The sequence below is a fragment of the Bubalus kerabau genome, chromosome 20, assembly GCF_029407905.1.
Source record: "Bubalus kerabau isolate K-KA32 ecotype Philippines breed swamp buffalo chromosome 20, PCC_UOA_SB_1v2, whole genome shotgun sequence".
Taxonomy (NCBI): domain Eukaryota; kingdom Metazoa; phylum Chordata; class Mammalia; order Artiodactyla; family Bovidae; genus Bubalus; species Bubalus kerabau.
The window spans coordinates 14494175-14520238 of NC_073643.1; the positions used below are offsets into that span (position 1 = coordinate 14494175).

At 45.2% G+C, this 26064-nt stretch overlaps 1 long non-coding RNA gene across 1 annotated transcript in view; it reads right to left on the reverse strand.

Moving 5' to 3' along the window:
• Positions 1-6458: 6458 nt before the first annotated feature.
• Positions 6459-26064, reverse strand: part of LOC129634932 (uncharacterized) — a 241709-nt gene continuing 222103 nt past the window's right edge. Inside the window, exons 8-11 of the long non-coding RNA XR_008705999.1 lie at positions 19481-19557; positions 18412-18607; positions 18190-18290; positions 6459-6671 (exon numbers count right to left, since the gene is read on the reverse strand). This is a non-coding gene — a long non-coding RNA (uncharacterized LOC129634932). The remainder of the gene's footprint in view (positions 6672-18189; positions 18291-18411; positions 18608-19480; positions 19558-26064) is intronic.

Sequence of the window (26064 nt, forward strand, 5' to 3'; positions counted from 1 at the left end):
CTTTAAAAAATTAAAAAGAAAGAAAGAAAGAAAGAATGATCATAAAAATAGTTAAAATATATCTAGGACTTTCTCTAGTTTTGTTGTGGGTATTGTGGGTTCAGTTCATTTTTGGCTAGTTCCTTGGTCCGACTTATAGTTCTCAATATCTATAGGCCCCCTCCTATGTACTCGGTACTAACCACAGGGTTTTATTCTATTGCCTGTAGCTTCCAAGGCAGTTCCCTCTGTTATAGATTCTTCTGTTTGTTGGTCTCTTCAGCGTCTGGTTTCCGCCCTGACACAAAGGGGACGGTGGAGGACACTTTTTTTTTCTTTTTTAGGCTCGCTTGTTCAGTCGCGCTGTGGGGAGGGAGGGACACTGCAAACAAATAACACTGGCGTGTGCTCGCAGTGCCTCAGCCACACTGGGCCTGCCCCCGCTCACGGCGCGTGTACCCTCCCTGCCCACACTGCTCGGGCTCTAGGCTGCTCTGCCGGGAACCATCTGTGTCTGGCCCTGGACTGCTTGCACCTCCCAGGTCCAAGACACTCAGGTTCAGGCACTCGGGTAGTCCTCAGAGGCGCAGACTCGGTTGGGCCTGCGTTTTGTGCCCTTCCCAGGTCCAAGCAGCTCAGGTGATGAGGTGTTTGGTGAGCGCAATTGCTGCGACTTATCGCCTCCCCGCCGCTCAGTTATCTAGGTGTACAACCGGCGCACCTTCTTAGGTGGATGTTGACCGTCCAGACCCCCAAGAAGTCTTAGTTAGCAAAGAAGCCTGCTTACAGTTTTATAGATAATGTCTCTCCGGGGCTGCGAATGCCCCCTTCCGGCTCTGGCTGCCTGTCACTGGAGGGGGATGGTCTGTAGCCGGCTATCTCTGTTCAGTCCTTTGTTCCGTGCACGGGCCTGGCAGTGTCTTAGGTTAGGGCTGGCTTTTCGCGTGGTAGATATCCCACAGTCTGGTTTGCTAGCCCAAATTATTTCACTCAGATAGCGCTCAGGGTATTCAGGCCAGGTCCTTACCCTAAGCGATGCAGCCCGCGCTGTGCCTCCCTGCCCAGCCCCCGCTTGCTAGTGGTGTGTGCAGGCGTCTGCGCTGCTTCTCTGCTGGGGGAGTTACCATAGGGCTTGTAATCTGCGGGTTTTGATTGTTTATTTATTTTTCCTCCCTGTTATGTTGCCCTCTGTGCTTCCAAGGCTCAGCACAGATTCGGCAGTGAGAAGGTTTCCTGGTGTTTGGAAACTTCTCTCTTTTTAAGACTCCCTTCCCGGGACGGAACTCCATCCCTCCCTCTTTTGTCTCTTTTTTTGTCTTTTATATTTTTTTCCTACCTCCTTTTGAAGACTTGGGTTGCTTTTCTGGGTGCCTGATGTCCTCTGTCGGCATTCAGAAGTTGTTTTGTGGAATTTACTCGGCGTTTAAATGTTCTTTTGATGAATTTGTGGGGGAGAAAGTGTTCTCCCCGTCCTACTCCTCTGCCATCTTAGCTCCTCCCCAGGGGTGACTTTTAAAGAGTAATTTCTCTTATCTTTCCAGCAATAAATTACAGTCTTTCCTAGGTAATGCCCACCGTGGTTGCATAGTGGATAGAGGCACCCCCTGAAAACTGTTGGATTTTTAATCAAGTAGTCAACAAACATGTGCTGTGCATGTTATAGATATGCTGCTTATGGCCATTTGGGCTTCACAGGTGGCACAGTGGTACAGAAACTACCTGCCAATGCAGGAGATACAGGAGATACAGGTTCGATCCCTGGGTCAGGAAGATCTTCTGGAGGAGGGTATGGCAACCCACTCCTGTATTCTTGCCTGGAGAATCCCATGGACAGAGGAGCCTGGTGGGCTACAGTCCACAGGGTCACAGAGAGTCGGACACAACTGAGCACATGTGCACGCATGCTCACACTCACATACACATGCACACACACACACGTGATCATTTATCCAACAATGATTTGCTTCGCACAGGCAGAGGCTCTACATCCTATTTCTACATTATTTTTACCACCCTGTGACTGTATGCCTCAGCTGGCACATCAGAACCAGCTTTTCTCCCTACAGTAACCCTCGCCGTGCCTCACTAGAAGAGGAGAAAATCTCAGAGATGTCAGAAAAATGTTAAGTGGACCCTGAAGAATAGACAACTCTGAGTCAGCAATATCAAATAGAAAGAAAGCATGCTGGTAAAGTGTATCAATGCTAGTTTTAAAGTAAGAGGAGAAAAATAAAGGGAAAATGTGCCACAAAAACGTAAATTTTATGTAAGCGTCTCTTTCTAAGGAGACTTTAAGGGAGTATAGAAGGTAAGTGAAGGGACAAAAAGTAGAACGACAAGGGACAAGCTTGGTCATGAATAGATGAAGAGAAATGCCTGCACTAACCGCAACCAAGAGCACAAAAATCAGGTGGAAAACACGTCAATACAATGTCGACTGATATCTATAAAAACTAAATGTATGAAAAAACAAACGAGAAAAAGGTCATTCAGACATGAATTGGTGCTGCTGAGAACATCTGGTTCTTTGCAAAATTGGTATCTTAGGCACATACTGTGCTTTACAGAAGATCGGAAGGAATCCACCCAGCAACAGGTTTATCATCAACAAAGGGGAGCAGGGTGTCAACCGTGCAAGGAGGAGGTTGAAGCCTCTTCCCAGAGGAGGTGCTGTGGGGGTGTGAGGGGGGCTGCTTTGAGCAAGAAGTCAGCACATGGAGGGGCTGCTCAGCGGCCGGCATCAGGAAGTAATGGGTGGAAATGGAGTGACGAGGGCTTTGGGCTTTGTTTAAATATGTAAGTCCAAGGATGGGTGTTTGTGAGCCTCTGAGCACTGTCCATGGTCGGTGTCAATTACGCAGGGCTGTGTCAATCACATGGGACTGGCAGGTTTCCCTTTCTTAGTCTCCTCTTCTCTCCCATGGGTGTCCCTGTGAGAACTCACACCAGGGGCTGTGAGTCAGACTGGGTTCACAGTGATGGAGAAAGCCTGTGGCTCTACGCAAGCTGCCCTTTTTCCTAACGTCTCTGAAGGATACATGAGACTCCCGAAGACAGGGTGAAAAGGAAGGCTGTTACCACGTGAGCATTGTCCCCGTCCTGGCTCTTTAAATCTCTGGACATGATTTAGGGGATATGGCTCTGGCTCCGCTGAGACCCTGTGGTCTGGATCTAGTAAAAAAAATCCAGAAGGCTCTACCTCTAGACCTTCAGAGAGCAGAGAGATGGGAGCCCTTGCAGATAGGAACGTCAGCTTGAAGAGAAGGCAGATTTAATGGGAATTGCTGAGGAAGCCTGGGAGGTCAACCCCACTGTGATCACTCAGGAAATTCGAGGTATTTTGTTGGGACTTGAAGTTTGTTTTGGGAGCATTAATATATGTTATCCCATGTCTATAGTCACAGGCCGCTGAGGTCACAGTCAAAATAACATTCCAGATACAAATTCTCTCAAACCTGTGCCTTACACTCCGATTTCCCTTGCTCTGACTTTTTTCCCTTGCTCTGGATTTTTATCTTGTAGTGTTTTGTTTTTTTTTTCCCCTGATGTTGCCCGGCTTCTTCTTGGTTTTTGCCATCACCATCTGAACTTTGTGTGGCCCAACCCAGCTTTCCCTCTAGGTCCTGGGCAGTGGCTTCTTCCTGATTCTGAGAGGCCGCCTACTCCTGGCTTCGCTCCTCTGCCTGAATTCTCTTACCCACGGGCCTTCATGCCACACTCCCGAGACACAAACACACCCCGCTGATCCTCTCTCACCATGCAGTCCGTCTCTTCTCTGTACTCCTATAAACCAGTGGGCATTTCACCCCAATTAATTCTTCACTAACATTATTTTTACACAAAATGGATCCCACAGTTTCTCATAAGAGCCAGTGACATTTTTGAGTCAGAAATGTCCTCATGCACAGGGGTCATTCGAGGCTATAAGATGGAGAAGTTTGTAAAAGCACTCCCTTCATTCAGCTCTGTAGAGCAAGTACAACTTTAGACTTCACATAGGCCAACATGCCTAATTTACAGGTGAAAAGCTGCATCCCTGAGGGGTACATGATCTGCCGCAAGTTCCTCAGGGAAGCTGTGCTGAAGCGACACACCCGGACTTATTGTTCAAAACACTTTCCATCATTAAGAGCAGTTTAGTAAGCGATGTCAGTTCTGGAGGCTGTGAGAAGAGAGATGAGTGGGGAGGAGACTGGCAGGAAAAACATAGGAGGATATTTATAAAGTCCAGAAAATAGTTGATGAAGGAATAGACTGTAATGTCAAAGGAGTAGAGATTCTTCTGTTAGATAAACTGCCTCACCAGCAAATGACCCAGAGACCCACCTGCCCATCCCTAACACTTCCCAGGAACCAGACTCTCCTAGGTGAGGTAACACCGTGTATGGTCAGACGGAGGCAGGAAAGTGAGCTCCGAGTGGTTCAGCTTGGATGGGGTTTAAGAGGCATGTAGAGGGAAAGCAGGTGATAAAGCCACTTCTATGGAATCGGGACTTTGTCACAAAGTCTGGAAAAAATTCACTGTACCCAGGAACTCAGCCTGTGGTGAAGTCCCAGAAGAGGGTTCAATATATGGTGGAAATACCGCGAGCCCAGTAATGAAAGGAGTGCAAATGGAATCACCCACAGCTTCTGCTATGCACATTAGCAGCACTGCTAATGCGAGGATGTGGGAGACAGGAACCCAGGGAGCAGCCCCTGAGTAGGATGGGGCGCCCACTAGAGGCGTTCACAGCGTCTTTGCGGTCCTTGACTGCAGGGGGACCAGCTCGCCACACACCGGACGTTATTAAGCGTTTAATCACAGCCAGCCATGCTTCCAAGTGTGGTTTGTGGAATAAATTGAGTTGTTCACATGCCCGACCCAGCCACTCACCCATCAGCACAGACCATATAAACACGATTTCCCTCCTTCCACTGACGTGTGTTAAAGATTTACTCAGCTATATCCTATTGGTTATCCCATAAGATACCACGTTATCTTATTTATTCATCACATAGCAATTTAAGACAGTATTTTAGATGAGGAGGAAGTAAAGTTGAGAGATTCACCCCAAAGTCACACAGCTGATATTTAGAGGATCTGAGAGTCTGATGCCCAGGCAAACCCTCTTTTCCTGGTAAATCTCAATAACTGACAATCCCTGGTGCCCCCCTGCATGGGTGGGAGGCCTTAGGGGTGTCTTCCCTCAGGTTGGGTGATTCCTGCTATTGCTGCCCTCTCTCCCCCATGTGAGTGGCCAGCAAGCTCCTACATGCTGTCTGGCCACTGGTGGCCACTGGAGGTGAACCACGGAAGTTGCAGGGTAGTGGGATGACTTGGCTACTCCTCCACACTTCAGATCCAGGTGGGCCAAGACCGAGAACCACATCCCACAGCATCAGAGGGGAATGTCTACATTGGGCAAAGCCTGGGGCTCAGCTCTTGCTGGCCAGGCTCCTGGCTTGCACTGGATCCTGATGCTCCCAAGGTGTGCTTGATTATCCTTCTCATTCATGTGAATAAAAAACAGTCATCATTTACTGAATGCTTATCATGTGCCAGACACTGAACTAAGCCCTTTAGATACATTTAATTCTCATGATGCTCTGAATTACATGGCTTTATTATCCAAGTTTTATAAGAGAAGAAATCAGCCCAGAAACATGAATAAGTTGTTCAAGATTCCATAACTAGTCAGGAATGAAGCTGGGATATGGACTCTGCAGCTTGGATCCTGGCTTTGTTGACTTCCACACAGACCTGCCATTCCCCAGGGCTCTTGATTTTGCTATTTGACTGACTCCAGACACTGGCCACGGATCTTCTTCTTGGTTTCAAATCAATGGCTCACAGACAACGTGGGCTCCTCAGTCTCCAGTTATGGTTCTGTGTTTTGAACTGGTGATGTCCTTCAACTGGACACCTCCTGGCCACGAAGGTTCCTGAGGCTCAGTGGACACACTGCCCAAGTGTTGTGGGCTTACCCCTTCAGAGGATTAACTAACCTCTTCCTCCAGCTGAGACTTACTCCAATGTCAAAAAAGAGGACTAATTAATTTAAAGCCAGGCATGCCCTGAATTGCTATTTGCTGCATGGATCTCTGTCTAGTCTATTTCCCATTTGTTAAAAGACTTTCCAAAAAGAAAATACAGGTTTATTGTGCTTTGTGTCAATTGCATGCATTATTTAGGTGACACTAGGCTGAAATAACAAACACTGATTAATGACATCAAAGACAATCAACATTTGGGCCTTGGCTCAGGGGCCAATCCTGGGAAGGCATGTGGATTGGCTGGATACCTCTCCCTCACAGAAGTATTTAAGACCTAGGATGACAGATGCTCTGCCATAATCAGAGCAGGGCTCTGCCATGTCCCTTCCGGTCAAGTGGAAGGAGGAAAGAGTATGGAAGAATGTAAAGGAAGGCTTTCATGGACCATGAGTAGTACACACAACTTCTGTTCACATTCCCTTGGCTGAAATTCAAACTGCAAGGGAGGCTGGGGAGTACAATCCAGTTATGTGCCCAAGAAGAAGTAAAACAGGTTTTGGTGAACAATGAACTGTTCCTACCACTCTACTTCTGATAAGTAATAGTTTACACACTCATATTTGACTTTGTTCTTCAGTTTGTTCTTTTGCATATTCTTGATGTCAGTTTTACATAGTAATAATTTTCTACTTCATTGTGTTTTTTCTTTAAGTCTTCTATGGAAAGTGGCAGAAAGTTAAAAAAATGAATGTAGTAGAATGTAAATTGATTAAGTTAGAACACACCCTCTCACCATACACAAAAATAAACTCAAAATGGCTTTAAGACTTAAACATAAGACATGACAGACACCATAAAACTCCTAGAAGAGATCATAGGCAGAATATTCTCTGATGTAAATCATACCAGTGCTTTCTTAGGTCAGTCTCCCTAGGCAATAGAAATAAAAACAAAAATAAACAAATGGGACCTGATCAAACTTACAAGCTTTTCCCTAGCAAAGGAAACCATAGAAAAATAAAACTGAAAAGACAACCTACAGAATGAAAAGATATTTGCAAACGATGCAACCAAAAAGGGCTTAATTTCCAAAATATACAAACAGATCATTTAACTCAACAACAAAAAAATAAGCAACCCAGTTGAAAACTGGACTGACATCCAGAATAGACATTTCTCCAAAGAAGAAATACAAATGGCCAATAGGCACATGGGAAGATCCTTCACGTCACTAATTATTAGAGAAATGCAAATCAAAACTACAATGAGGTACCACCTCACACTGGTCAGAATAGCCTTTGTTAAAAATGTCTACACATAACGAACACTGGAGAGGATGCGGAACAAAGAAAACCTTCCTGCACTGTTGGTCGGAAGGTAACTTGGTGCAGCCACTAAGGAAAAAGCATGGAAGGTCCTCAGAAAGCTAAAAATAGAACTATCACATGACCCAGCAATCCCACTCCCGGGCATATGTTCAAATAAAACTCTAATTCAAAAAGGTCCATGCACCCCTATGTTCATAGCAGCATGATTCACGATAGCCAAGACACGGAAACCACCTAAATGTCCACTGACAGATGAATGGATATGAAGATGTGCTACATACATACAGTGGAATGCTGCTCAGCCAGAAAAAGAAGGTCATGCCATCTGCAGCAACATGGATGCAACTGGTGATTATCATACTAAGTGAAGTAACTCAGAAAGAGAATGACAAAAACCATCTGATATCACTTCTATGTGGAATCTAAGATAGGACACAAATGAACCTATCTATAAAACAGAAACACTCATGGAGAAATAGACACAGTTGTGGTTACCAAGAGAGAGGTGGTTGGGGGGGCGCTGGGGTGGGAGGTTGGGATTAGGAGCTGCAAGCTTTTATATATAGAAAGGATCAACAACAAAGTCCTACTGTATAGCACAGAGGACTATGTTCAGTATCCTATGATAAACCATAAGGGAAAACAATATATAAAAAATAATGCATATATTTGTATAACTGAACCCCTTTATTAACAGCAGAAATTAACACACCATTGTAAGTCAACTATATTTCAATAATAATATATATATAAATGAATGCAGTAGAGAATGACAGGGTATAAAATATTTCTATCTCTTCTACACATAGATGGAAAAGAAAAGGGGAAAACAACAAGTTTTTGCTCTTGTTTTTGTTCTTGAGGAAAGGCCTACATTTGGGTAACATTTGTCAAGGTTTTACAGCTCTCAGGTTATACACTGAACATGGTTCTATTCTATATAGATATTCCTGTAATTGTAATACAGGTGACCTGATTCCCAACTTGTGATTATGCATATTATAGATCTATGACGGAGGAATTTCAATCCATCCTTCTTTATCTGGAATTCTAGTTACAGTTTTCTCCATGAAGACAGAGCAAGTAAAAATCACCATATTTATAAATATTCTGTATAAAAAGAAGATTAAATGCATGGTCTTTGAGACATGTTTATTATTCATCACTAATTAATATATTCTATTCTGCCTTCAGACTTGAATTTCATTAATAAGATGTCCCATTAATTACTGGGAATTCACATAAGGGAATAATATACAATACTTGGGAAATGAGTGAAAGCTTTGTTCGTTATTATTAAATAATCTCCAAGACATAAATGCAGAAATCAAGGTCCAGGGAAACTGAGACAATATAGAAACCTAGTTTAAAGAGCAAGTCCTGGTTTTTATTGGGAACAATTCCTGCTCATTTTTAGATGCAGGGGAATGGTAACATTGGTAACTGTGGATCACTTATACCTCCTTCCCATAGATAAATCAATACTTTTACAGGAGACTTATAATCAGGTTTCCACTTAGGAAACTGTGGGAAAGAAAGGATCACAGTAAAACTATTTGAAAAAAAAAAACCAAAACCCTGGAATTCCAGTATGGACTTGTTTATGTGAGACAGTAAGTAATCTTATTCTCTTGTCTATCGTAAGAGCCTGGGATTATTCACATTGTGTGCTAGGTTACTGAACCAAGTCAGCCGGAAAACAGCCATTGAAGAGCACGTATTGGATTGAAAATCATCAATAGCCTATGTGATCAGTGAAACAACTGGAGAGGCTGTCTTCCTGTTTTGTGGCAGAGGAGGACTCAGAGTGATACTGCGATTATAATGGAAAAGGCACAATATTAGAGGCCAGCTCTATCTGTGGGGGTCAGGGCATCAGTTCTATCTGTTCTGAGCTCAGGATATTTGCTCTGTCTCCCAGCATGGCTGTGAGGATCCTATCAAATGTGCATTAAGCATATGTAAAATGCAACATCAGTGGAGTTGAACATTTTTAATAGTACAACTGCTTTAATTTATTTTTAAAAAATTTTTGGCTGTACCTCACATAATGTGGGACTTTAGCTTCCTGAGAGGGGAGTGAACCCACATCCTCTGCATTGAAAGGCAGAGTCTTACCCACTGGATCACTGGGGAAGTCCCTCATATATTTTATTTAAGTGCCTTGAAATCAAGTGTTTTAGTGAATTAGTCAGAGTTCACTAGAGAAACAGAGCTGATAGACTGTGTGTGTATACATATGCGCGCACGCTCGCACACACACACACACACAAAATTGGCTCTCCTGATTATAGAAGCTGAGATCTGCAACTGTGAGCTGAGACCCAAGCTTGCCAATGGTGTAACTAGTCTGAGACCGAAGGCCTGACAACCAAGAGAACTGACATTTTCAGTTTCAATCCCAGAGCGGCCAGGTTCAAGATTCAGGAAGAGCTGATGTTTCAGTTCCACACCAAAGGCAGGAAAAACCGACGCCCCAGCTCAACAGTCATGCAGGAGAGTTCCCTCTTGCTCCAGACACGATCAGCCTTTTTGTTCTATCCAGGCCTGCAGCTGACTGCATGAAGTCCACCCACTCGAGGGAGGGAAATCTACTTTACTCAGGCTACTGATTCAACGGAGATCTCATCCAAAACACACTCACAGAAATATCCCAAATAACGTGCGACCAAATATCCGGGCATCCTGTCGCTCAGTCACGCTGACACACAAAATTAATCAGCACATCGGGTTAAGTCTTGTTTTAAAATGACCTAGTTGCAAAGGTCAGTAATGGCGCGTTAGACAACAATAGTTTTAAAGGTCCTCAGTTCTAAAAGATCAGGAGTTATTTCATTTCCCCTAGAATTTGTTTTTCAAATAAATAGCCATTAGAGGGAGCTCTGGTTGCAGCTTAGAAACAAAATTGTCCTCAATGAATTGATGTTAACGGGAAAGTTTCTAGGCTTTAATGGAGACACAGAAAATATATATTAAAAAAAACAAAACTAAACTAAGAGATACCAAGTATCCTTTAGCATCATCATTTTGTATTTCTGAACTGAGTGAGCCCAGACTTGCTTCATGGAGCACAAGAGCTGAAATGATAAAGACAAAGCTGGGTGGAATGGGACAGGCTCTGGGCTTGAGCTCCAGCCATGCCAGGGAAGTGACCGAATAGCCCTGAGTCACTTGCTTCTCATCTCTCCTGGCCTATTGTCTCTCCCCAACAATGAAGATGGCAGAGATTAGAGTATAATACACATTGGTATCCATGGATGGGAGAATCCTGGAGAGTTAATTTTTTTTTTCTTTCCCCCAAAGATAACCTTGAAAATGTTATGTTCTCAAAAACTGTTGGTTTGAATTATCTTAAGCATACTCTCAGTCACATGGATGATACACTCAACCTTCAACCCTGCTTCTGCCGTACAGTCTATAAGCTATGTTGACATTAAGTGGGTACCGAGTGATCCTTGTCTTGAAGTCCTGAACTTTTAATCTGTTGCTAAGCCCCTTTTGGATGACTTTAGGTTGGTGTTGTCAAAATGACAACAGCTGACTTATAATTACCGTTGTACTCGTAAAGACAAATTTTCTCTTTGGCAACAATAATATCAAAATTGAAATATTCTATGACAAATCAATTGAAAGCATTGTCATAGAATAAGGTTTTAGAGTTGTTAAGTCATTTTGCAAACTGAAAAGGAGCCCTCCTACACCTTGGTGGGAATGTAAATTGGTGCAGCCATTATGGAGAACAGCATGGAGGTTCCTTAAGAAACTAAAGACAGAGTCGTCATACAATCTTAAAATCCCACTCCAGAGTGTATAACCAGAGAAGACTATCATTCAAAAAGCCACACACACCCCAGCACTCACTGCGGCACTATTTACAAGAGTCAAGACATGGAAGCCACCAAAACGTCCATCCACAGATGAATGGATAATGAAGATGTTGTATACACACACACACACACACACACACACACACTAAATGGAATATTACTCTGCCATAAAAAGAATGAAAATAGAGGTACTTTATACTGGGGAACACATGTATATTTTTTCTTGATGGACTTTTTTGATACACTGGGAGGAACTCATGCTCTCACATCACTACTTCTGAAGCCCCTGAGAGTGATGGAGAAAGAAGGAACAAGAGAGTCAGGTAGGGAAGAGGAGAACCGAGGTGCGGACCTGGGAGTGTGGGCACCCTGCAGTGAAGAGAAACACAGGATACTGAAACTCCCCTAGTCGTCACTCCACACGTTCATTGTCGCTGGCAGACAACGTGACCAACGGCAAGTTTCTGAGTGTCTGGTGTGGCGCAGAGGGTGGGCTTCATGTGTTAAATCCATAGCCACAGAACCTTTGACTTCACACTTTTGCAGAGCTATGAGATCCTTTGCTCTCCCCTACTGTGACCTGCTGCGGATAAACAGGGACTGAAGCATGAGTGGCCTTTCTTCCTTTTTGGGCGTAAGCCTGTTCAGCCACAGTTTGATTATTATTATTAATGTATTTCATCTCATCTAAGATTCCTTCAACTATAAGTCATATCAATATTTTACGTACCACCAAAAAAAAAAAAAAAAAAAGAAAGAAAGAAAACCACTGCTCAGTACATTGGGCCACAGCCTTAGCAATGCATGGACAGGGCATGCCAGCTTCCTGGTGCTTTGAAATGCCTTTCATCTCTTCTGAGGCCCTTGGCAATCTCTCCTGCCTGCGGTCGCGTTGTGCTGGTGGCTGATAAGCCATCCTTGTGCATTTATCTCAGTAACAAAATGTACCTCCATTTCTTCTACCCGCAAGTTTCTAAAGCACTTGGTTATTGCTTTGAAAGAAATATGAGATTGCAATCATTCCTTTAACAAAAATACGGGCTTCATTAATATAAAATATATACTCCACTGCTCCGTTTTCATGCCTTTCTGCAAACACAATGACTTTTTTGTTTGCCAAATTACAGTGAAACCTTTCTGAAGATATTTTCAGTAACAAATTCAGCATTTGTGGGTCTGACAAATGCATATAACTCAGCTGAAGTGACAACACTGGGAACGGCCCTGGCCAAGTTTGTTCACAATAACTGTAACGGTTCTAGCTGCCAGACGGCGAATTGTGAGAGACGTCCTGATTTCACAAATGAGAAACTATGACGGAAAAAAAACAACCATGTTTTAGAGACAAATACCTTGGATCTGCTTCATTGTAGCAGCTATGCTTTTCCTCCTTGAGCACGTTCTATGGCAACTCTGCCTCCCACAAACAGCCCTCTCATCTGGCCAGTGTGCCTGCACTCCAGCCTCCTGCCCTTAGCAGCAGGATCACTGGCCTGAGCACACATCCCACCATCACTGACTTTCATGGTGGGTATAAAGAGCTGTCTTACTCCAGGCACACAGATCAGCAAGAAAAAGAATCCCCCTTGTGGAGGTTTAAGAAAAGGAGGGTTATTTGTGAGGCCTTAACAGGCAACTGAATAGACTTCCAAGGGCTGAAAATAAAGTCAGCCAGGCTCATGGGACAGAGTCTGTTGAGTCAGAACCCAAGGTCTCTTACCCTTCGGTCCTAAGACTCTCCCATTTCTGCTTCTGTCTGATTCCTCTACATAAGAGATTCTCAACGAATACTTGAAAGACTGGCTCAGACTTACCATGGCAACAGCATGGGCCTGACTCCTCATGCCCCAGGGTCTAGTCGCAGGGTCTGGGTTTTGTAACTGACACTCTCAAAAGAGAAGCCTACCAGCCTGAGCCCAGTCCATGGATTTGCTCTTCCTGCATCTTTCCCCACAGTGGGGTTGGATGGCCACCTTTGCTCAGCTGTGGTCAACCTCAGGCTATCCCTTCAGTAGGAACTGTGGGTGGGGTTACTTCTCTCCACCACCAAATGGGGTGGGCATAGAAGTAACAGCTAGCTGACCCAGTGCAGGATTCATGCAGCTTTTAATCCTCATCAGAACCCCTGAGAGGTGTTGTGTGGGCCTGGCTCAGTGTTCTGTTAAATCATCTCAAGGCAAAACTCACCTTCTGCAGGAGCCTAACTGAGGTGATGAGGCCATGTCTGGCTGAGCTGCTACGACAAAGGAAGAGAGGAAGGGATGTGGGTCTGATTATATTCCTGTTTTCAATGATGCTACTTTTTGTTTGATGTAGATTTGCATAGACCTATTAAGCATGGATGCTTTCCCTATGAACCAAACAGGCATCTGAGGTTGCAGCCCACCCCACCTGCCAGAGCCTCCATAGGGAATTCTGTGATTCCCAGAAGTGATAAACAGTGGCAAAGTAAGGGCAGGATGGATGTGGGGAGTGGAGAGGTGCTTTCATGGGAACGTAGGTGGGTAGGCATACTCTACAGCAGAATATTTCCTTTAAGGATTTATCACAGGGTTGTTTGTTATGGGGCCATGCCATGAGGCATGTGGGATCTTAGCCCCCTGGCCAGGAATCGAACCTGCAGCCCCTGCAGTGGGAGCATGGAGTCTTAATCACTAGGCCCCACTGGGACATCCTCCTTTCTTTCTATCAAAGAAAGAAAAAGTGAAAGTGTTAGTCGTTCAGTTGTGTCCGACTCTGTGACCCCATTGACTGTGGCTGTCCAGGCTCTCTGTCCATGGGATTCTCCAGGCAAGAATACTGGCGTGAGGAGCCATTCCCTTCTCCAGGGGATTTTCCCAACCCAGGGATCGAACCTGGGTCTCCTGTACTGTGGGCAGATTCTTTCCCGTCTGAGCCATCAGGGAAGCCCTCCTATCACAGAGTTTCTCCAAATAAGCACATTTATAGAGTCCCGTCACAGGCTGATTGCAGCTTCCACCCAGCACTGACAGTGCCTGAGGGCAGACGTCCTTGTAGAGTAAATAGGACGCCAGCCTCACAGAAAGAAGTCACCTCTGTCCTAGACCAACGGAATGACCTTGGTTAGTGTCCTGGATGAATCCGCACTTACAACCCCACCTCCACAAAATGTAGGGAGATGGTGGCTTCCTGCCCAGCTGGCAAGATCCCTGCTTACAAAGAATGCTGTGCTGGGGAAACGAAGGTCCTCACGCTGTTACCAGCACTATTTAAATGTGCTTGGCCGAGAGCCTTGCCCGTTATAGGATTTCTGCCTTGGTGCCCAAGGCATTCTCTGCCCAAAGACTGTGGTACCGACTCTACATTTTGCTGTTGGCAGAGGTGGAAGAAGCTAAGCAGGCTCTCTTTGGCCCCAAAGACCTACCAGACAGCCCTGGGTATCCTGCAGATGCTCACTCTACAGAAGCACCTCATCCAGAGTCAGCTTTCAGATGGCCACCAACTGGGCCAGTATGATCAGAAATGGAGGGACAGTCGACCTTGGATGTACTTCCTACAGCCCCACTATGAGTTTCTGTGTCCACAGGGACCTGGGGTGGCCTGCTGTGGGCAGATTCCTCCTGGCTGGGCCACTGGATATGAGCCTTCTAACAGTCAGTGGCTGAGCTCATGAAAGGAAGCAAGCGACGGGGTTTGTCATCAGCTTCTCCTTCCAGTGGCAGAGAATTCTCAGGTCAGGCCCCTTCTGGCTCTGTAAGGATGTTTCTTCAAGCAGATGGGGAAACATCCTTACATTGGTTTAGAGGATGCTGTGAGGGAGGTTGGTCCCTCACTCATCCTCATTTATTCCTGTAAACCTCACCTTGTTCACAAAGAAGATCTGAGGGCAGTTAGCGAAACATGAGCAACACAAAAGAATAAAAAGAAAAAAAAAAAGAATGAAAGTGAAAGAGACTCAGAACAAAGGAAGATGACAGCGGGGAAAAACGTGAAGGCTGATGGGACAACGCCAGGGCTCAGTGTGCTTTCTAGCTGGGTTGGTTCTCCTCTCTTATTTTCAGGCCTCCTGACCCTCCTCCCCTGCAGGGGTAAGCTGACTGCTGCTCGCCACCCACCAGAAGCTACTTTAGATAAACTTCAGTAAGAAGAGAGTCAGGGGTCAACTCCAGTCCAGAAGCCCAGAGTCCTACTGGGGGCCCTGGTGAGGAGAGAATGGGAGGGTTGGTCCCAGACAATCTGCTCCCACGGTTCTGCAGCGTCACATCGGGTCCCTTCTCTAACAAGCTCTGCAGATCTAACTGACACTAATTAGGGAGGAAATCACTAATTCTCCACGATCCAAGAGGATGCTGTACTGTTGTTCAGTCGTATCTGACTCTTTGCAACCCCACGGACTGCAGCACACCAGGCCTCCCTGTCCTTCACCATCTCCCCGACCTTGCTCAAACTCATGTCCATTGAGTTGGTGATGCCATCCAACCATCTCGTCCTCTGTTATCCCTCCCAACCCATCTGCCTGCATCGAGAAAAGATGCACTGTTCTCAGGAGCAGATCGTGCGAAGCCAGGTTCACAGAACTGGCAAGAGTTTTTGTTGGAAACTGATTTAATAATACTCATAATTCACTTTCACTCATTCAGGAGACAACTGGTGTTGAAAAAAAGAGTAATAAAGAAGAAGACATCTATCTGATGAGTTTGCCCTGTGTCTTGGCCAACTCCCTCATCATCTGCTCTTCCTGTGGAATTGCCTTGCTTGCTTGGTGGTGATGGAAAGTTTCCACAAAGCAGCATGACAGGTCTGGAAGTACTGGAGGGCAGGGTTAGGGCTGAACACGCTTTTCTGAAGATGGATGGTCTGTGCAAACACAGAAACAGAACCAACTCTGTCTTACAGGCTGAATCAGAGTGGCCTGGGTTATCCTATATCTTTAAAGAAGTGGTTAGGACTTTAGAAAGTGCATCAAGAAACAGATAAGGCTGATTTATAATAAGCATTAATTTTTTCCCCTATGAGATGCTCAGTTTAAGAATGCTGAGTGGGAATTATTCTGTTGGGAAGATTAAACAGTTTCCCTATAATCTCATTTGCACTATTCCAGTGCTCAGCAAACTGTTTCTTCACATAAAGGCATTTCCTGGATTCTGTCTGTGGGGGAGGGAGGGTGGATAAAAAAAAATCCATGGCCCTGACCTTGAGGCAAACTTCTTGGGCTACTTTTAAATCATCTTTAGTAGGCTCAAATGAGTATTGGTTGCTCACTCTGCTTTGAAAGATGATGGGTACATGAGGGCCTCTTCCTGGGTCTAGGAGTAAAACCAGGCCAATTTGAGCTGCACAAATCAATAGGGGAAGGAAAGTGAGCAGACTTCCTGTGTGTGTGTGTGTGTGTGTGTGAGTGTGTGTGTGTGTGTGTGTGTGTGCGTGTGAATGTGAGGTTTGCTACCATGTAGAGGCCCTCAGTGACCATTTGCTGAATGACTGAACGCTGTGGGTGGACAGGGATTTCTGCATGTCCGGGAGCGCACATGGTTCTCCTAGGAGGTGTGTGTGGTGACAGGGTTTGCAAAGAACTGGGAAGACGGATCTAGACAGCGGCCCAGGTGGTCTAGCAGTTTGGGGCCAAGGGGCTCAGAGAAGAACCCAGAGCCAAGGCCAAGCAGAGGAGGAGGAATGGTTTGGAGTCTAACTGCCCTGACGTGGGATTCCAGCTTTGTTCCTCATGAGCTGTGTGACCTGATCAGCTGGTCTTTCTGAAAAGGAGGTTGGTGACATGTGGACTCCCTGGAGGAGGAGTTTCTGTGTGCTTCTGGCTCCTAAGCAGGGGTCTTCAATGGGCAGCAGAGTCCAGGCCTCCCTTAGCTCAAACAGAAGGGATTTGGGGCCAGGTGTCTGCTGACAGGGGCAGAAGCGGCCCACATGTTGTGAGCTGGCCCGGCTTCCCATAGGAAGGAAGTCATGCCCCTAGAGGGATGAACACTATCCAAAGGGCTCTCAGCTTCTTAGGCAGCTGGAGGCCTGGGGTTTGCAGGAGGTTTGAGTGGGGCCAGGTGGAGAAGGAAGGATGCTGGCAGGCGCTGCTTGGAAAAGTCTTAAATTCCACAAGGTCAAGACTGAACATTTGTTTCCCTGACTTTCTCCAGAGCCCAGGTCAGCAGAAGGAAAATATTATTTATTCTGACTCAAAATATGAAGTCACTCTACACCCCTTCCTCTCCTCAACTCCAGCATCATCCACCCAGTCACCAAAGCCCATCACCTCCACTTCCCAGAGCCTGCTAGAACCAGCCACTTCTCACCTCTTGTATCATTGCAGCTCCTTCCTGTCTGCCTCCTCAGTACACGGTCTCCGTGGAACAGTCTCCATGCACAGGAACCCGACTTATCTTTTTAAGAAACCTCTCCCCTGCTTAGGCGGTTTCCTGATCCCCCATCATTTGTAGAATTCCGACCTGAATGAATGGGCCCTGCATCCTGTGCAGACACTCGATCCCCTTCATTGAGCAAAGAGTTCCAGAAACAGAGACAATATCCCCTTCCAGTGGAGTTTTATAATAAAACCAGATGTCTCCCTTCATGTTACAAAAAGAGCCTCCCCTGAAAGCTTCCTATAGTCAAGGCACCCACACGCAGAGCTCTATGCCTCATCTTAGTTCATCCTCACGACAGCCCTGAACTTCAGGGGCATCTGCCGCTTCCGTTTACAGATGGACACGCACAGGAAAATTACATAACGTCACCCAGATCAGTTCACTGCTTGGCGATCGCTTCAGGATCAAACCAGCCAGCCTGACTCCACAGAGGGAAGCCGCATGTTCCCTCCTGCGTCCTGAATGGACCACCTCTGATGGTTGGGCCCTATGCATGTATTTGAGTGACACATTAGCCAGTTTGTCTCCTGAAGCAACCCTGGGAGGACGGAAGTCAGGGAATATTATCTTCACTTTTCAGAAAGGCAAAGTGAACTCGAATATAATCTCTGAATAGTAACCATGACAGTGACAATACGACATTTCGCCAAGCAGCTAACACATGATGTAGAGCATGCTGGTCTTGCCAGGAGAACAATATCCATGGACGGTATGTGTAGCGGTATGGACGGTCACACGGGCACTTACCCAGGGGAGGAGTCTGGCCAGATTCCAGGGGGCGCTGTGCAGGGGCAGAAGATGCGGGCAGAGAGGACTCGGAGACCACAGTTCTTACTCTCAGAGGTGACCTGTGGGGACGAGGAGGGGATGAAATAACAAGGGCTGCCTGGCCACGGTGCCAGCACCAAGTGCCATGCAGACAAGCCCAGCGCCTCCCAAACGGCCCTGACTGTTAGGCGCAGTTCTCACATTTGGCTCGGCTTGTTGGTCCTCCTGCTTATCGTCAGTGCTGTAAGCCTGGAGAATCACCACCTGCATACTGTGATGTGGGGACCAACATCTTTCCTCTTCCCTGGGGGACTCCTACGCTGAGTGACTCCTTTAATGCTTGGTCTCAGGACCCTCTTATGGGCTCCCCTGGTAGCTCAGCCAGTAAAGAATCCACCTGCAATGTGAGAGACCCTGGCTCGATTCCTGGGTTGGGAAGTTCCCTTGGAAGAGTGATAGGCTATTATTCCAGTATTCTTGGGCTTCCCTGGTGGCTCAGAGAGTAAAGAATCCACCTGCAATGTGGGAGACCTGGTTTTGATCCCTGGGTTGGGAAGATCCCCTGGAGAATGGAATGGCTACCCATTCCAGAATTCCTGCCTGGAGAATTCCATGGACAGAGGAGCCTAGCAGGCTATAGTCTGTGGGGTTGCAAAGAATCAGACACGATTGAGCGACTTTCACTTCACTTCTTTACTCAGAACCCCTTTATACTCTTATGAGTTATTAAGGAACCCCCAAAAGAGACTGTTGATATGGGCTATTTTGACTATTAGAAATATGGTAAATATTTCTAATATTTACCATATTAGAAATGAATAGCAAGACATTACAAATATGTATTAATTCACTGAAAATAAACCAACCCCTTATATGTTAACATAAATGCTATCTTTTTATAATAAATAACTGTATTTCCTAAAACAAAAACCATGTGACTAAGAAGATAGGCTCTTTTATATTTATGAACCACTGTTGGGGCTGAGATAATGGAGTTTGGTTTTAATGAGTCACAATTTTTGCAGGAATTCTACTAGAAGCATTTTGGACCCCCTTTCTTCTCAGCATTTAGATTACATTTAGATACAATTTAATGGATTTCTTTGGATGCTTAATGCCAGCATCTACACTTTCAATTAATGAAGTGTCAACTCTGCAGTTTCTGCAAGGTAACAGAGTTACCTCCCCAAATGTGCTTGGGCCTGTTGTAATTAATAATGTGACCTTCTGCAACGGGAACTAAAAGCTTCAGAGCAGGAAAATTGTTCACCTGAGTTCCACGGAGGATGGCTGGACCTGGGTGTGGGCTGCAGCATCTGTCAGGAGCAAGGGCAAAAAGCAGAGCACCTAAGAGAAATGTGAGAGGGAGAAGGAGAAAGCAAGGAAATCCATAAATCAGGAGTGATGTTTAGGTTTCAGGAAGTTCATGAACATACCCAATGACAAGATAAATGTGGTGGTGGGCTTTGGAATATGCTTTTAGGAAGTCTCTTGTTTTTTTAAAAAAAACTTTTTATTTTATATTGGAGTATAGCTAATTAACAATGTTGTGATAGTTTCAGGCACACAGCGGAGCAACTCCAAATTCTCCTCCCATCCAGGCTGCCCACATAACATTGAGCAGAGTCCCCTGTGCTATACAGTAGGTCCTGGTTGGTTATCTATTTTAAATATAGCAGTGTGTACATGTCCACCCCCAACTCCCTCACTATCCCTTCCCTCATCTCTTCGGACCATTATTCTGCCAGCTTAGAGTCCTTCCCTAAGCCACCCAGCCTCCATGCGCTGGGGGATTAAGTCTGCTGCTGAGGCAGGTCTATGCCACAGAGCTGCTCTCCACCCACCACTGGCAGGCCAGGGTGCCTCTGTCCTGTGCCCCCTGCCACTGTTCTTCCCCCACGGAGTTCCCTGAACATGCACAGTTTTCCTCACTCATCTTTTTAAAAAATTTTTCTGAAATTATTTTTATTTTTAATTGCAGTAAAATACATAAACGTAAAATTTCCATCTTAACTATTTTTAAGTGGCATCAAGTACGTTCGTACTGTTATACAACCGTCATGGCCACCATCCATCTTCAAAGCGCATTCCATCTGGCAAATCTGAAACTCTGTACCTATTAGGCACTAACTCCCTTTTTCCGCTCCCCAACAGTCCTTGACTCTCACCACTCTACTTTCTCTCTCTATGAATCTCCCTGCTCTAGGTTCTTCACATAAGTGGAACCATACAGTATTTGTCCTTTTGTGACTGGCTTATTCCACTCAACGTAATGTCCTCAGGGGTCATCCACGCTGTGGCACATGTCAGAACTTCCTTTCTTGTTAAGGCCGAATAATATACCGCTGTGTATATATACACACACCACACTTTGTTTATCCATTCATCTGTCAGCAGACAGTAGGGTTTGCTTCTGCCTTTTGACTATTGTGCAAAATGTTGCTGTTAACCTAGGTGTACAAATATCTCTTTGAGTCTTTGCTTTCAATAAGTGGAATTGCTGGAAAATATGTTAACTCTGTTTTTAATTTTTTAGGAGCCGTTGCAGTGTTTTTCAAAGCACTGCAATATTTTACATTCCCAACAGCAGTGCCCAAGGGTTCCAATTTCCCTGCATCTTTGCCAACACATACTATTTTCTGTTTTTTTGATATGATAGTAAGTAGCCATCCTAATGGGCTTTCACTCATGACTGAGTCTTCCATAACAGGACATGATACAGGGCTTGGCCAAAAGGACGACCACAATGAGTGGCTTTTAAATGGAATGCCCTTTGGTTTCAACAACACGTTGAACCAAATCTCTCTCACCAAAGCCATCTTTGTCACTGCGCAGTGGCGGCATTGATCAGCAAGGAGAGACCTTTATGCCAGAAGACAATCCTCCCAACACATCCTGTTCATACATGGGAAGATTTGACATTGTAAAAGTGTATGTCTTTCCCAAGACAATCTGTAAAATCATGGTAGAATGTGATGTCACAATATAAAATCCATCTAAAAAATAAGCTTAGGAGAACAGACATAAAAATCCTGAAAAGGAAGAGTGGAGGGCACAGGGAGATTCAATTTTGCAGTTACTGAAACACAAGAACGCGGCATGCACGGGAATCGGAGGGTCACTGCCGGCTGGGTGTGATGCAGAGATGTCCGTTCAGCTCTCCCCCGTGCTGTGGCTGAGACTTCCTATCACGATTGCAAACCACAGCCCTGCTCTCAGCGCTGCCCTGGGGGAAGCCTTGTTCTTTCAGGTTATTCACCACTTTCTGCTCCCAGCTCTGGTTCTAGCTCTGAGTCTAGTACCCTTTCTTTAGGAAGGAGGGTTCCTTGGAGATTTCCCCTATTTCCTTTAAGAACAGCAATCATGAAAGTAAGTTTCCTTCAGGATCTAGGTGTTCTGGAGCAAATGCGGGTGGGGGGAATCAGCAAAGAAGTGTATCATTGTGCTAAAAATAGATTCTCTTGAGGAATTCAGATAATACTTTGAATGTTGTAACTATCTTGCTCCAGTGGAACCAAAGTAGGCAGACCTAATGGCTAGGCAGTGGCAGTGTCCTGACCGGACTTCAAACCCCCAAGTGACCAGGAATTCCCACTTCCAGATACTAATATGTGGCATTGCCTTTGTCCAGTGGTTTGTGATTTGATGACAGGTGTTTTGAGAGCTGGGAATAAGGACTAACTTTCCTCATTGGCCCCTCTCTCTACCTTTTCATTTCTGCAACCAGCTCATCTTTTATAAGAAAGGTACCTTCTAGGCATCCAGATAAGCCAGAATTCCTGCGTTGTGCTTACTGAAAGAAAACTTTTTTCTTTCCTCCACCTCCAGCTTTATTGAGATGTAATTTACATATAACACTGTAAGTTTGAGGTGTACAAAGTGTTATGAAATCTAAGTATTTCTAATGCTGGACAATGGGGAGCAGGAACAACCACACAGACTCCTGCTGTTGCCTAGACCCTCATGTTCTTCCCTCTGTCAACAGTGAGACACTTGGGCATATGGGAAAAAACCCCAAGACCTGTTCCTCCCCCAGAACCAGTGATCAGGACACCAGGATTCTGGTCCAGCTCATTCTGCAAATATCACTTTTGAACATCTGAGGAATCTACTGCCCCAACCTGGCTCTTAAAGCACCTGGATCTTAGAGATGACTTCAGCACAGTGATACTTACAGAGATACTGTAAAGACTAAATGGCTGCTTCAGAAATGTTATTCAAATGGAAAACAGTAGTAGCAGCAGCATCAAAGATACTTAAGATACCCAGAGCTTGGTGTTAGCACAGTGAGACAGCTGTATAATCTGCCTAGCTGGAGAGCCTGGATTCGTAAATAAACCTAAATGACTCTGTGAGGAAGTATAGGACAACACATACTTCTCTGAAAGTGTGACCCACAGAAAACGTCCTTCAAAATATGGTGTAAAGGGTTTGTGTTTAAATCAGTCTTGAAAATTCTGTCTCTGAAGTCTACTTTCTTGGGAATTTACAATGGATATTAGTTTATTAAACATTATGGTAGATTCCGCACCAGGTGAGCCATGTAAGCCACAATTTCCCACATTCATTGACCACAGAGCTTACTTTCAGCATCACCGACTGGCATCAATAGGAGCACATTTTGGGAAAGCTGACCTGGACCTTTACACTTTGGAAGGACCGTCAGAAAACTAAGAGCTCAGTGGAGACATGAACAAACGGGGAGTGTCCACACGAGGGATAAGAGGAGCTGGAGCAGAGCAGAGCAGTCTGGCAAATAAGCTTAGAGAAGAAGAAGATGCCATTTGGAAAGGCTTGAGCAGCTGGCTGAAGGACTAGACTTTCACGAGGAAGCTGCGTGTCCTGTTCCTCAATGGGCCGCCTCCTGATAGACCCGCGAGAAGCTCACAGGCTGCCCCGTGGCCCTAGGCGAGCACCCCAGAGTCCCGCGGCTATTTCTCAGTCCCAGGCAGGAGAAGACTATCGAGCTGAGTCTGTGTTGCTTCCAGCGCTTGCTTAGACCAGCAGTTCTCAAACGTCAGCCTGCATTCCAGGAACCTGCAGAGCTTGCTGAAGCAAATGTTGCTGGGCTCTGCTCGGTGTTTCTGATTCAGTAGTCTCAGAGGGGCCTAAGAATTTGCATTTCTAACGAGTGTAAAGTGATGCCAATCTGCTGATCCGAAGCCCACCCTCTAGGGAGTCCTTCAGGAAGACTTTTATCCCTGACTTTCAGCCCACCAACGGTTTCTGCCCTGGTGGCTTATAGAGAACACTGATGATTGGGGGCATTTTAAACAGAGCTTGAGAGACAGATGGCTGCACTCATCAATGGCTCACTCATCATGTTCTCCATAGAAACAGGAAGTGGCTTGGTACTTGGGCCAGGTCAAGGCTTGCAAACTCAAACCCTAGAGGTGTCTGGGTGGCCAGTGAAGACGAGTGAGGCCAGCTGGAGAGCCTAAGCTGAGACTCAGCTCATGTCAGCTGGTGCCATGCTAGAGGGTAGGGCCCATGGTGCCAAGTAGGCATCATGGTCACCTTTCCATGGTTGAAGAAATAGGCTCAGTGAGGAGAGACAGTGGGTTCAAGGTGACTCAGCTAGGAGTGAAAGAGCCCAGGGTCCAATTTAGGGGGGTCTGATTCCAAAAACTTTGCTCTTTCCCCTACACAATGTTGTCTCTGAGTGCCTTTGCCCTCCATTCGTGGCACAGACATTTAGGAAGGGTCTGTGGACTGGGGAGCAGTGAGGAGGTGTGCAGAGCCCTCCTGGAGATCTGGAGATTTTCTATTTGCTATTTTTTCCTGTTGCTATTCTGAGGCAGAGTCACAGGCACAGAGCAGACTCCGATGAAGGATGCCTGAGTTTTCTAAATGCTCTTGGCTATGCTCCACCAGGTTTAATCCTCCTGCTTCCCTAGTTCCAGCTTTCCACCCCGGCTCCTTGCCTTGGAGTTCATCAAGCCTTAATTGGAAACAGAAATGCAGTCCCCTTCCTGAGTCACAGGATGACAACAAACCAAGATAAATTAGAGTGAGCTTGCATGATCTTGAGCTGCTTCTGCTAATGAAGCAAATGCGATTTAAAGAGATGTTCCCTGTCATGGTCTGCAGCACACAGGATGAGGGGGCTGGCTTTTATATTTGTGGCAGCATCAAGCTCTCCAGCTTCCTCATCAATCCTTTTTAACATTTGACCAGTAATAATAACTGTCACACCAAATATCTCCCATATAACATCACAGAGAATATAAGGAAGCATTAGCGAGTGCAGCCTCACAAATTCAACCCACTTATAATGTAGGTTGCTAAATAAAGTTTGACAGAAAGATCAAACTTGATCATAAGCCCAGACTCATTTTAGACCATGCTTTGCCCCAGTACTCATCATACTTTTGACATATTAAGGGCTATGGGATGAGGTGAATTTCATTTCTCTTCCATGCATTGCTACCAAATTGGGCAGAGGTGAGAGATGAGGAAGACTAGGGAAAGACATAGATGGAGAATTAATAGAATTATTAGAATTATGCTTTTGAACTGTGTTGTTGGAGAAGACTCTTGAGAGTCCCTTGGACTGCAAGGAGATCCAACCAGTCCATTCTGGAGATCAGGCCTGGGATTTCTTTGGAAGGAATGATGCTAAAGCTGAAACTCCAGTACTTTGGCCACCTCGTGCGAAGACTTGACTCATTGGAAAAGACTCTGATGCTGGGAGGGATTGGGGGCAGGAGGAGAAGGGGATGACAGAGGATGAGATGGCTGGATGGCATCACTGACTCGATGGACGTGAGTCTGGGTGAACTCTGGGAGTTGGTGATGGACAGGGAGGCCTGGTGAGCTGCAATTCATGGGGTCACAAAGAGTCGGACACAACTGAGCAACTGAACTGAACTGAACTGAAGAATTAATAAGTGAATTTTTAGAATTAGTAAGTGAATTCTAAAAGTCTATGAGCTACAAGGGCAGTGCATAAATACCTACTGTATTTCTTTATAGAAACATTATAGAAAATAAATTTTAAATTTTACTTTACAAGTACAATTGCATAAAGTGTATCAAAGATTTAGGAATAAATATAATGAAATATGTTCAAGACCTCCACAGTGAAAACTAAAATTCAGCATAGGAGACTTTAAAGGATACCTTTAAAAAAAATAGAGGGAATATACCATGTTCATGAAATAGAACACTCAATATTGTGAAAATGTCAGTTCTCCTCCAAACTGATGTTTGGATTCAATACAGAGTCAAATCTCAGAAAGCTGTTGCTTGGGGAGAAACTGACAAGTGGATCTTAAGGAAATGGAAACGTGTAAGACTAGCCAAGCAGTACTGAAGAACAAAGTTGGAGGATATTGAGACAAGTTACAACTGCATGAATGAATGCAAGTTTGGGTAAATAGATCAATGGAATAGAGTGGAGAGTCTGGCAAGAGATCCACATACGGGCTTTATCAGACTGTCACAAAGGTAACGGCTGCTATACAGTTTGGGGAGCAGGGTCTCTCCAATAAGTGGTGTAAGATCCCCTGTCTCACACTATTCACAAAGCCCAACTCCAGACAGATTACTGATTTAAATGTGACTATGAAGCCGTTAAAGCTTCTAGCAGATAGCATAGGGAAACATATGTTCATGACTTTCAAGTACGTAAAGACGTCTTCAAAGGATAACAGGAAGCATGAGTGCTTAAGGGGAAAATTGATAAGCTGGCATTCAGAAAGGCTAAGAACTTTTAGAGAAAGTTCTCTAAATCCCTTCTCTAATCTTCCCTCCTTATTAAAGAGGGGGAAAAAGAGAAAATTTTAAAACTTTTAGTCATCAAAACCCCATTAAGGAAGTGAAAAAGTCCCCATAGAGCTGGAGAAAATGTTT